Source organism: Lutjanus erythropterus, chromosome 16 (assembly GCF_056507025.1).
Source record: "Lutjanus erythropterus isolate fLutEry1 chromosome 16, fLutEry1.hap2, whole genome shotgun sequence".
Lineage (NCBI taxonomy): Eukaryota > Metazoa > Chordata > Actinopteri > Lutjaniformes > Lutjanidae > Lutjanus > Lutjanus erythropterus.
In genome coordinates, this window is record NC_139332.1 from 6,067,705 (window position 1) to 6,075,572 (window position 7,868).

General features: G+C 38.0%; 1 non-coding gene across 1 annotated transcript; it reads left to right on the forward strand.

Moving 5' to 3' along the window:
* The first annotated feature begins 3,211 nt into the window (after positions 1-3,211).
* Positions 3,212-3,345, forward strand: LOC146312680 (U11 spliceosomal RNA). The gene has a single exon (XR_014772139.1). It is a non-coding gene; the product is annotated as a U11 spliceosomal RNA (small nuclear RNA).
* Positions 3,346-7,868: the final 4,523 nt, after the last annotated feature.

Here is a 7,868-nt window from a genome sequence, read left to right on the forward strand (position 1 = left end):
CACCTTTCACCAGCATCTCACCAGAAAACCTGTTCACACACACACACATACGCTGTAAACAGCAAGAGATTATGCATTTTACTTTGCGTTCATGTGACCAAACGAATTCTTTCTTTGAGCTGATAAAGGCTGTATGGATGGATCTGGTAGATATACTGTACAGTATGTGGTTTCAGCTTAGTATTGTGTAAGAAATGTATTATAATACTTTGCACCATCCCTTTATTTTGACTTCTCTGTACAGATTGAACACCACCTGTTATAACCAGGTGTAAATACAGTGTACAACAGTACATACACTCTATGTTTTTTGTTGTTTTGACAATCAAATGTTAACATATTGTGTTCTTGGTGGAGGAGAGGACTTCATCACAGGGGTGCTAGCTTGCTAAACGTCCTTGCAACATCCAAAATCACCATTCGACAACCAGTCTGATTGTGTTTTAACATTACAACTACCTTCCTCACTTTTGTCTCTCATTTAAACAGGGTTCAACTGTATGATATTGTTTGACTATGTATGTTAATACTGTGCTGTTAGCAAACTGTTCTCCACTGAGCATGATTTCCATTCCTGAACACTGCACTTTGCACTGCGTGGTGTGAAGACGACAACCTCACAGCTTTGGAAAGCATTGGTTACATCTAAAGGACAAGACTGGAAAGACACTAAGGGGAACTGGCTTTTTGAAAGACTCTCTGGAAAGAATTAAGCTTATTTCTCATCAACAGTAACTATACAACTCTATATCCACCAATGTTAAGTAGTTGAAAAATTAAAAGAAAATAATAACAATTACAACAGCATTTGTAATCTTACAAACAGTGACCATCCTCTGTAAAGATGCTGATAATGATGGTGGCCAATCTTCAGTCCAGATCTAGCCTCTCTCTTACTGAAATCTTAAAGAAGTATTTCAACATTTTGGGAAATACACTTATTTATTTTCTGATCTGACTGATTGCGAAAGAGAAGATTATTTAGTGTAAAGACTAGCAGAAAGAGGCTTAGTGAGCCTGGCAACATGCGCCTATCAACGCCTCTAATGCTCATGTTGTATCATGTCTGTTTGAACAGAATTGTAAAATCTTGTCATCACGCCATATTTGGTACCATCGACCCTAAAACCAACAGCTTTGTTTTAATTTCTTACGCTTCTCCTGGAACTGATTTCAGGTGTGAACCCTCTTGAAATCCAATTCCTGCTCAATTTCGTCCTCAGCATAAATCCCCAATAAGGCCTAGACTTCATTGTCAGTTGAACTTTCGGTCATTTGCTTTCCTCTGTGACTCCTTGCTGATGTGTTGAGGCCACATCAAACTGGATTGCAGCTGCAGATTCTTTTAAAAAAGGCAGCTGAAATAAAATGCTGTGAGTGTTTAAGCATCATCAGAAATGTTCAGCGCCCACCTGCAAATTCCCTGTACTTTTGGAAAGCAGGGATTTTTGGGGGGTAAAATAACATCCCGGGACCTGTAGTTAGACCCAGGTCCCTGTGGTGGAAACACAGACTCCTACGAAGGTTCTTAGTCCCTGAGGAAAGTTCCTGTGGTCTAAATGTGACTATAGTCTGAGACAGTGCACAGAAGTACTAGGCGGATGGATAAACTGTTGATCGTCAAGAAATAGTTCCAGTACTTCCCGCCCAGTCAAACCACAAATTGGCGTTTTTACATTTTTGTTTGTGTATGGGTTAAACAAACAAGATATGATGAGTAATTAGAGAGCTTTAGAGGTGCTGGAACTCATATTTATGAACTTAGGACAAAGTCAAATAGCTGCTTCCAGTCTCAGTGTTAGCTAGACTAACCACATCTTGGCTCTAGCTATGTACCTAACACAGAGATTTAAAAAAAAGAAAAGAGAATTTCTCAAAATGTTGAACTATGCCTTTAATTATGTGGGGGGTTTTTTATGTTGTCCACAGGAATGATCAAAGCAGCCCACTGACAGGGCCTCTGTACCAGAAAACTTCAGCAGCTGTTAGGCCTGTGGAATGGTACATAGCACAAAACAATTGAGCTCCTGATCCCCATGGCCACATTTCACAGCTTTATTGAATAAATGTTATTTATTTTATATATTATGTATGAGGGATTCGCCTTTTATTTGATGTGATTTTATTAATTGGTTAAAAAAATAAAATAAATAGATGTACAATGGCGAATGTGTGGACTCATGTTTTGTTTTTGACTGGGGTTTGGCGCCCTCTGCTGATAGAGTGAGGGAAGCTCATCATGACCCAGATTAGTTACTCTCATATACAGTATTAATGGTGATGGAGGTTAAGGTTTGGACAAGGCTGTGTTATTACAGGGGTCAAGTCTGCCATGACACCTTTGATCCACAACAAGAGTTACTGATTCAATTTAATAGCTGATATTAAAAATTGTGAGATATTGCTACAACCAGGTCTAATGGGAATAGAAACAAAACAAACATCAATTAAAAATATCTAGTTTATATTAACTGGCAACTCTTCTTTGGTAATAAAATTAAATATGTTTGATATGGTGACAGTGTGGTCTATATCAACACAATAGTCAAGTTAATATTATTAATCCAATATTACAAATCACATATTGACTCAAGAGGCTTCACAATCAATACAGCATACAACATCATCTGTCTTTAGACCCTTCATTTGGACAAAGAACAACACATTACAGTTAGAATTAAAATTAAATTTGGCATTTTTCTCAACAGAATTCTATCCTGGCAGTGTGGATAAGGCTTTAAAACGGCGCGTAGAGAGATGAAATTCATAGAGAATAGAATAATTGATCAAAAATGATTAAATTAAATTAACAAATTGATCAAAAACTGCTCAAATTAGATTCAAATCTGTCAACTCACAGTAAACGTGCAAGACTTCTGTTTTTCTTGTTGCTCGTCAGATTCCCCACTATTACGAACGCAGCATTCGAAGTCCACACAGCAACCAATGAGAGCCAACAATATTAGGATACCCCGCCCCTTGTGTACCCATCATGCCTTCCGCTAGTCAAACCTCCTTATCCAAATTTGCGGAAATCGCGAATATAACTCATTAATGACGACATATTTCAAATGACTGTTGTGTTCGGGCTTAGACTTAATGCAACGATTCATTAAACAGTCAGAAACAGAGGAGAGTGTAGGGTTGACGAACCCCTGAGTGAGGAACATGTTCCTGCTAGTCAGTATGTGGGGTGTTTAATGACCTCGTTAAAAAGGGCTTCTGCTGTGAGTGGCACAGGAGGGGTGGGGAAATCCACTCCTCCTGCGGAATCGCCATCAAGAGATTTCGGAAGCACAATTTTTAAAGCAGGGGCTGCTAGTGATCACTTATCCTGGCGCCCCGTCCATAAATGTTCAAAGTAAATATTTGTTAATGGTCTTAAATGAGTAATGTAAAAGCACTACATTTTTGCAGAACGGGGAGAAGATATTTATGCAGCTGAGAAATGAAATGCAATCAAGCTATCAGGATATCTCTGTGAAACTGTGAAACCCAACTCTTTGTATGTTAAACGGATGACTGATTATATATTATATAAATATGAATGAATTATTTCATGTATCATACTTTCAGAAGATGATTTAAGATGAGTAATTCATTTGAAACTAATACAAACTGTAGTAGGAGTTCTATAGTTCTCTTTCCCTCCTAATTTGTGTGCTTATAGATGTGAGTACATGACTGTATATGTGAATACTTACAGATATTTAAACATCCATATTGAGCATACTTTGTGGGTGAAGGATAAATACCAAGAGGTCAAAGATAAAACGTGTGACGATGTTTAAATAACAGGAAATAAAGTATGTCCTGTGTAAAAACCGTAAATGAAGAATATCCAGGATTTGTCAGTTGCTGTTTGGAAAAGCACCAGAAAGATAGCTGATTGTTGAGTCTTTCAATTATTGAGACTTTGGGGTGGTAAAACATCCAGAACGTATGAAAATAATGAGAAAATAAGAAAATATAAGTAGAATGCAGGATCTCTGCAGATATAGACACCACCACCACACACTTCTAGTAGGTAATAAGTGATTATTGAGAGATCATTTGCCAAGGATACCATTAAATGGTGAAAATGTAGATCTATAATTTAAACAAGCCAATTAGGATGAACCCTTCACTTTTGCTTTACTTTATTATTCAAACACTACATTAAAATTCTACATTACAATGACAATATTTCAACAGTGATCAAACTAATTAGGATATAACCAAACCAGACCAAGTCTATGATGTATAACTTAATAAATACACTTATTAAAAGACGAAATATCACCAAACGTAACAATTTTTTGCTAATAATTAAGTTACTTTAGTCATCTAATGGGTTGGAGTTGAAATTTCAGGGTTTACTAGAGCGCGAGCGCTGTTCAGCAGGAAGTCAAGCTACATCAGCGACTGCGCATGCGCCGCAGCTCTCCACAATCTAGGGCTGCGTTTCTCTTCATAAAACGGTAAGGACAAGCTAATTTTTCACTATGTGGTTTTAAATATATTTAGCTGTAAAATAGCACCCGCTCGTACGACACTAACGGCAGTTTTGGCCGGGGGTTTCGGGTGTATTGCGGAGGGGGTTCAGCCAGCCAGGCTCGTACAGAATGGAGGGGCAACGCCGTCGCCGTGCCGTTGTTTGCTGTACGTGCCGCCGCACAGGGAGACGTCATTTTGAGGGGGAGCGGAGAGTTAAAATGCAGAGTTACGAAGGGACGTACGGTTCAGAGACAAGCGGCACGTAACCGTCACACTGTAAATGCAAAGCTTTACCCGTCTCGGACAGTATAGTCCACAATATTGTCCAGTTTCCCTTCACATCAAGTTACGCCCTCGCCGTTAGCAGTAATGGCTACCGTCGAGCCCAGTCTGAGTAGCTGTGAGGATCTCAACAGAGAAAAGCAGTCAGGTGTCTGCTGCAGTCGTGATAACCCACCTAACTTTGGGAAATTGGAGCCTTTTATCTACAACATAACGGGTGGATTTAGCTCAAGTGTAACTGAATGATCCATTAACCCCATGTCACTTAGCATCCCCTAAATAATACAAAACTGCGGTTTCTAGACCACAAAACCACGTACTAAACGTTATATTTCACTAAAAAATCTTACACTATATAAACTGGGGCTTCACTGGCAATTTCAATATTTAAAAAAAAATTACATTTAAAAAAATCCTCATTCTCCTCATTAAATTCTCATTAGTTCTCAGACATGTAGACATTTTTCTGAAATATTATTGAAAAGTAATCAAATGTTTGGTTAAAAAAACACGTAATGTAATAGAACTGCATGATTTGGGGAAAAAAAAATTGTATTGCCATTATTTTGACTGAAACTGTGATTGTGATATGCGATAACATATTTGGGAATATATTTTTTGAGGTCTGTAACAAACAAACGTTTTCCTTCATCTGTAGAACAAGAAAATACTAGGCCAGGTTATCCGTGCAGCACTACAGTACCTCATTGTAATGCTGTTTTCTCACACATTTTTCTTTTTTCAAAAAATTGCAATTTGGTTCTGTGATTTGGATATTGCATTTGGCCATATTGCGATTTTATTGCAGTTAATTGTGCAGCGATGTAATGTATTTTAATGGTGCACTACACTGATATTGATGAATTAGTAAATTTGAACATATTGGTCACGTGGCAAAAGTAGGTTAACATTAAAATGATCCCTTTCTTCAGCCAAAAATGAAAATTCAGTCATCATCTACCTACCGTCATGCTAATTGAAGGTCAGGTTTATTTTTGTAGTCCACTAAACACTGCAGGAGTTTCACACGAAAATAGTGTTGCAGAATCTCCCAAAGAATAGAAGTGAATGGCGACCAGTTTTCACATGGAAAAAACAACAGACAAAAAAAAAAAAAAAAACAACAGAAAATGCCTCCATACTGCTTGCTGGTTGTAATTCATATCTTGTAAAGCCATGACATGTTAAGTTGACTTGAGATATGTCATTTACACCGTGTTACACCACCCTAAATCTTAACTGTAGATCCTTAGCTTGGAGTAACGTTCATGTGCACATGCACACCGTCTGAACTGGGTGTGTGTGTGGTGCGATGATGTGTGCGTGCAAATGAACAGCATGTCGGCGCCTTAAGAGATTTTGATTGTGCCAGACAAGCCATTCGCCATTTATGTCCATTGTTTTGGGTTAAAAAGTTCAAGTTAGTTTCTGACATTAGTTTGCTATGGTTAACTAGATGAAAGTAACAGCTATTTCAAGGCTAGGCTCTTAAAACACTTTAAATGTCCTCTTTTCTTTTTGAAATGCATGTGGGTTAAAAAAAAATATCTTATAGGATGATAAGTAATTTTTAAAAAATAACGTTAGACTGCTAAATAACTTGGAGCAACATGTCAAGTGGAACAACATCATGCCACAGAGTCCTGATGTCAATATATGTCACAATTAATTCATTCTCTGTGAACCTTTTACATGGCTGCCATATTGATATTAAATAGTGTAAACACGGGTGTTAGCAATGATGCTAATTAAGGTCCAGCTTCATGTAGTGTAGCAGAGCCTTTTCAGTGAGCACCCTGAATGGAACAGAACCTTAATTAGCATCTTTGCTAACACCTGTGTTTACTCTATTTCATGTCAAAATGGCTGCAGTGAAAAAGGTCTATTAATGGACACTTTGTCCTCCACAGTTTGCTCTAAGTTCAGCCTCTTATTCATACTCAATGTGCATGATATAACCAGTCTACTCAGCCTTTTTGTGCTCCTCCAACACATTGAGTTGAATGAGATCTCTGCAGTCACGACTGTGACAGCGATTGTCAGAAACAGCAGGGAAGTCTCACATCATAGACTGTGTAAAAACCTGCACACCTCATTGAAGGTAAAAGCTCCTAAATGAACGCAGAAGTCACTGATGGAGGATCCACTGTGAGGATTTTAGCATTTAGACAGACCCAGACGGTGGAGGTGTCTGATTTGGGTCACTTCACATACTCACTGGGCTGTGCATTAACTTAGCATTTATTTGAAATACATATAACCTTTTTTAAATGTATTTATTTTCACCTGTGCTGAGATACAGTAATGCTAACATTAACCCATAATGACATCATCCATCCATATGTCCATTATCTACAACCGCTTATCCCTTTGGAGGGTGGCAGGGGGCTGGAGCTGATCCCAGCTGAGCAGCTGACAGTGGGCAAGAGGAGGGGTATGGAACAGGCATGATGACCCCATCTTTATTTTATTCAGAATCAGAAATGCGTTATTGATCCCTGGGGGGGGGGGGGGGGGGGGTGTTCATGTTACAGATGCTCCCATTTAAGAATAGAAAAATATATTGCATAGACATATAAAAAGGTTGTGTACAGTCTACTACTAAACATACACAGAGACAAAAAGGCAATAATAGCTAATAAAACAAAATATATACAGTTAGAGTGTGTAAAGGTATGTGCCTCATTTTATTTTATTTTATTGCATTGTTGTTCATTGTTTGTACAGTTCACAAGCTATTTGGCACAGACCAGGGAGCAACTTAACATTTCACACCCATGGCTCTCAACATGGTACTCTGTAACAAACTTTTAATACAGTACACTATTGAAAGAAAAACTACTAGTAAAATTACCAATTTTAGTTACACTTAGAAGAGAAAATATAATTTGTTATTTTCACCCAGGGTCCAAAATAAACTTTTTGTCTCATCTGCCAGTGGTAGGTCAGCTGAGAAAATGTACCATGCTACTATTTTTTACTGTCCAGAAAACTGCATTGTGCATTATTTGAGCAGAAATAATTTCGTTGCTTCATTCAGACGCCATCTCGTACTAAAACACAGACTTCTGTGACTTCTGTCTTTGTCTTCATGTTTTCTTTTTGGTGGC